General features: G+C 38.2%; 1 pseudogene; it reads right to left on the bottom strand.

Moving 5' to 3' along the window:
- Window positions 1-203: 203 nt before the first annotated feature.
- On the bottom strand, window positions 204-2242 carry LOC114053859 (annotated as a pseudogene).
- Between the last annotated feature and the right edge of the window lie 3285 nt (window positions 2243-5527).

The raw sequence follows: 5527 nt of genomic DNA, 5'->3' as shown, positions 1-5527 counted from the left end.
CAAAGAGAGTCAGTCTCTTTCCACACTAGGCAAATTCACATATCACCAAGTGACTTTTGAGTAATCATAACTGGTCCCAGCTGGATGCTGTGCTCTTTCCCTCAAACTTGTTGGAGTGCTACACAGCCCTCCTCCCTCCCTACATATACACAGGGTACTTGCCTGATATTCTGTTCCACTCACTCTCTTCCTTAGTTCTTGGCTCAACACTGGCATTTTGGAGCTTTGCAACATGGGTACAACAGGTTTGTTTGCTCTAGCACCAGCTCTGCTGGTAGTACTGTTGACCCAGCTTCTATTCTGTTGGTGCTAGAGTTGTCGGCCCCAGCACTGACAACTCACAGCTTTGTAGTATTGGTTATATAGGGTTATGGCCCCTGGCTGGTTTTTGATCCTGAAAGGCTGTGGCCACCTGGTTATCTCTCTAGAGCAAGGCAAATTTCTGCACTCTGGAAGCTGGAGTTTTCATACTACTGCAAAGTGGGAGGAAGAGATCACAATCTGGGAAGTGGGTTTTGTTGTAAGCCTATCTCATGTCCTTGGGTCTACTAGTAAATCTTTAGTACTGATAGTATGAGAGGTGGCAGTAGAGGTGCTGAGTGAACTCAGGGTCACTGAGCATCAGTTCATGTTTTTGGAATTGTTTTTAACCTTCTTTTGGATTCTAAGTGTCCTAGAACATGGAGACCATTTAAGTTGCTCTATCTTTGGTGCATGATTTCTGTTCTGAAGAGGTTTGAGAGGTTGTAGAGAAAATGTTTAGTCCTCCATCTTGTTGATCATTCATCTCAAGAATCTATCTACATGTCTTGATAGCCAAGAAAATTTGACCATTTTTAAACTATCTCTGCCTCCAAATTATTATGTACAAAGAAAAATATATATATATAAATACACACACACACACACACACACACACACACACACACACACATATATATATAAAACACACAACCTATCTAACAAGGTTCTTAGAGATAACGTACTCCACAAAAATTAATATATCAACAAACAAATAAATAACCTGATGTCAAAAATACTTTTTGTAATTTTTTCAACTTTAGGGTTCACTTGATCATAATTAGGCTTCATTGCATATTACGGGAAACTAGCTACTAGAAAAACAGAGTAGAAATCCACATTAGTGTCTTTTAAGTTTTATTAAAATTCTTACTTATTTGATCACCTTTACGCCAGGCCTACTCCTTCCTAGTCCTGAGTTATTTTTCTTTTTGCTAATTTGTACTGTTAGAGGGGTGGAGGGAAGCAACATGTTACAGTGGCAATAGTTTTGTATCTGAAGTCAAATCTAAGTTCAAATTCAACCTCTGAAACATATTATTTAATTTAAGGTAAGTCACTTTGGTTTGGTTCACAGTTTTCCCAACTTTGAAAAGAGGTTAGACTAGAAAGCCTCTAAGGCTTTCATTTTCAGCTCTAAATCTGTAATCCTGTGATCCTAGCCCAAACTTTGCATTTTATAGTTAAGGATCCAGAGACCCAGATAAGCTTAGCAGAGATTAGGTTTGGACCTGGTTTAATTTCAGATACATTGCTCTTTCCACTTGTTCCCTTACAATTACAATTACACAGAATGATGTTGGATAAGGGCTCCATATCAATACAAGTCACTTTCTCTTCTTGGGCTCCATCCTCCTTTTTATAAAAGGAGGAGATTGGAAGATTGGCATAGATAATCTTTTTTTTTTTTTTAACTGGAAAACTTTTTATTGTAGATAGAGTGGGATAGCTGGACACAGTTTCCATGATTCTGAATCTGTTGACAACATCCTAAGCATCATAGTCTGGAGCAAGTCGGACATAGGCCTTCTTCTCTCCAACAGGCCAGATCAACGTGTTGACCTTGGCCACTTTGATGTCTGTTGATGTCATATAGCTTCTTTATGGCCTGCTTGATCTGATGCTTGTTGGCCTTGACATCCACAATGAAGACCAGGGTGTTGTTGTCTTCAATCTTCTTCATAGCAGACTCAGTGGTCAACAGAAACTTAATGATGGCATAATGGCCAAACTTGTTCCTCCAAGGGGCACTTTTCTGAGGGTATTTGGACTGCCATTGAAGTCTTAGTGTTGTGGGTCACCAGAATGTGGGGGACATTTGGATTGTCTTCTTTTTGTGGCAATGAACATCCTTCAACACTGCCTTCTTGGCCTTCAAGGCCTTGGACTTAGCTTCTGTCTTGGGGGGTACAACTGCTTCCTTCTTCACCTTCAGTGCCATCTTGGTGGAAAGACTTGATAATCTTTAAAGCCCCTTCCAGCTCTAAATCTTATATCCCTGTGAACTTATGGCAATAAGTGTCCAGAAAAATAATTAAGAAGAAAACAAAATGAAACATAAGGTCACCAGTCAGATTTGGAGTAGAATTGTCTAGAGATCAGAATTTATTGACCAGGGGCCCACATGGGGGTCCATGAAGTTTGAGGGGACAAATATTTATTTTAATTAACTTTTGGTTTCTTTTGTAATCCTATATATTTTATTTTATGCATTTAAAAGCATTCTTCTGAGAAGGGATACAGGCTTTTTTTGCCCTTTGTTTTGGGAGGATTATTGGACAAAAGACACAGGTGGGAGGGATCGCAGGCATCCCTTTGGGCTGCAGCTCAGTGGCCCAGCATGTGGAGCTCATAGGTCAGGGGCACAATGCCCAGGCCTGTGAACTGAAAGGTCAGGTCTATGTTCTCAGGCTTCTCCAGTGGGCTCAGTTTGAAACGCTAGAGGACAGTGGTGAGGAAGAGAAAGATCTCCATTCAGGCCAGGCTTGCCCCTAGGCACATGTGCTTCCCTAGAGCAAAGGGCATAAAAGCCTTGTTTGCTAGGGAGGCAGCTTTCTTATCCAGGAAGTTGGTCAGGTCAAAGCATGCTACTGGGTCTTTGAACTGGAGAATCCCTGTATGTAGAGACCAATAGTGAGATTATGTGGATATCCTTGGGCAGGAAATAACCATAAAAATGGGTATCCTGAATGATAGTTCTGGACAAGCTGATGGGTAAGATGCTGATGAGTTTCTGGATCTCGTGCAGGACTGCATTGGTGTAGGACAGATTTTCTCTGTAGCTCAAGCAAGGGGCCCTGCCCTGGCCCACCACATGTTCTATCTCCACCTAAGCAAAATCAGCAGCTCACAGAGAAGGGTGGTACTTGTGGTCTCGGTGTCCCTGAAGAACAGATAGACTATTACTTATCAAAGACTGAAAAAGGAATCCATGAAACCAAAAAGGTCAAGAATTATTGTTATACACCTATGACCTAAATTTGAGTGCAGCACTGTGGTCTCAGTATATCTTTGCTCTGAAAAGTGACTAGTAGGTGGTAGATTAAGTAATGAGAGGGATTTTTTTGTGTGATTTATGGAAATCAAGTATTACTTTAACATCACCTGGTATACATTGTGGTAGCTCAATCTTGATTTGGTTCAATTGTGAGAAATTTGTGCTCAAACACATGAACCCTATCCCAAAAAACTGAATCTTGATAGTATTAAAAAAGGTAGTCTAAATTATATGATAAGGCTCCTTGAAAACTTCCTAAAGCTTGCACAGTTTTTCATATTTACATGTCAGACCTTCTGGTGAAAGGTAGACATAAGAGTTTAGAAAGAATTCTCTGACATTTCAAGACTACTTAGAAATATGAAATTATAAGGATCTAACCTTATGCAGGTAATTCTGATGTTCAACCCAAAATAGCATGATTGATTTTCATATGCAAAAGCTATCTTTTGAGCCAAGCTAAAGCTCACAAATGCTCAATTAGTATTCCAGGGAAAGCTTTCTACTTTGTTTGGGAAAGTCAGCAAGTTCCTTCAAAGCCTTCAGTTGTTCTATCAGACTCTTTCCTAAAGGGAAGTTGTAGGTGGGGGGGGGGGGGTATAGTTCTTGGAAGTCATAGCATCATACCTTCTAAATTGGAAGATAATTTAGAGGTCATCTAGTTTACAAACCTTCTTTTACAGATGAGGAAGTTGAGGCTAAGAAAGGATAAGTGAATTGCCCAAGGACACACTGGTAATAAATGTCAACGGCAAGACTGGAATCCCAGTCTTATGACAGGTAAACCCCACTATATCACCCTGCTTCTCAAATGACTTATCTCTTATCTGAGAATAAAATTTGGGGGGAGCAACCTGGGGTGATTCCATGGGGTGGTTCATGCTTTTAAAAACATTTTTTCATGGTAAAATAAGATTACAGCCTATGGGATTGTATTCCTTTTTATAGGAGCTCCTGATCCTCCAAATATATCTATATAAACAGGGTAAATATTTGTGTAAATCATACAAAATGATTTATGACCTCCCATCACCTCAAATGGTCTTAGTCATTCAGTATCCCATGTCATCCTATATCAGGATAAAATTCACATACTTGAGTACATATGAATTAAAAATTACTCAGCTAATCACTTCTATTGCCCTGAGCTGCAAGGGCAGGAGCAATAGGTTTGCTGGGCAGTTGAATCAATTCATTTACAAATTTTCATTAGTGAGGGCTTCCTGAACAGGAATAGGCTTGGCTGGCAATATTATTCCTGGATGCCATCTTGTTTTACTTTGGAAACATGACAAAATGCTGAAAACTTTAAGTTCTTATTTTTAATGGGGAGGGAGGTTAAGAAGGAGTCATATGATTTGTTTTGCCCTTATAATTCTACATTTTTTCCCATAAATTTCTAATTTCAGACCAAGTTCTTAGTTTCATGTCAAATGATGATTTCCCAAAATAAATGTCTAACTGTAATACTGTAGTCTATTACATCACCTCTGCTAGATTCCTTTGTATTGTCGTATCTTGTCATAACGTAAGATATCATATTGCAAGAAACAAAGCTATATAAAAATAATACAGTTAATTACTTCTAAATATGTTTTGTCTTTTGTATAGACAAAATAAAACATACATAATATATCCCAATCTTGATTCCCATATAAAAAAGTGTAAATTTTATAGGCATGAAAGATGGAAATACATTTTTACAGGATAAATAATAGATATTTTTTCTCATATCCACATCATTTTAGTTGATATTCTCCTTAGATAAAGCTTATGTACATGTATATACATATATACACACAATATAATTTAATAATGTCATTTCCATTTTTAATAGGAAATAAATACAAGAGTGTCACTGTGCAACACAGATCCTCTTTGGAGAGGATAAAGGACATCATGATTTACTCATTTTAATTTGTTATATTCAAGAGAATCTTAAGACTAGCTTAGCAAGGATCTGAGAAAGTTGACTCTAGAGTCAGATTTTGACATCTGTTAACTGGTTTTATAGAACAGTTTTTAAAGCTGGCTTCAGAGATCATTATGTAACTATATACAAGAACCAATAATGTCAGCATGCCATAACAACAAGTCACTGTGGTTCGATTTCAAATACTGCTGTGCATTTAATAGCTTCCTGCATGCTTTGTGTTTTTGTCCCAACAATATGATTGCATTTTGGGGCACAAATTAGCAGATTAGTATTGATAGTTCTTGTGTTCAATA

Source organism: Vombatus ursinus, unplaced genomic scaffold, assembly GCF_900497805.2.
Source record: "Vombatus ursinus unplaced genomic scaffold, bare-nosed wombat genome assembly UNPS02014812.1, whole genome shotgun sequence".
Taxonomy (NCBI): Eukaryota; Metazoa; Chordata; class Mammalia; order Diprotodontia; family Vombatidae; genus Vombatus; species Vombatus ursinus.
This window is presented reverse-complemented; position numbering and strand designations above follow the sequence as displayed.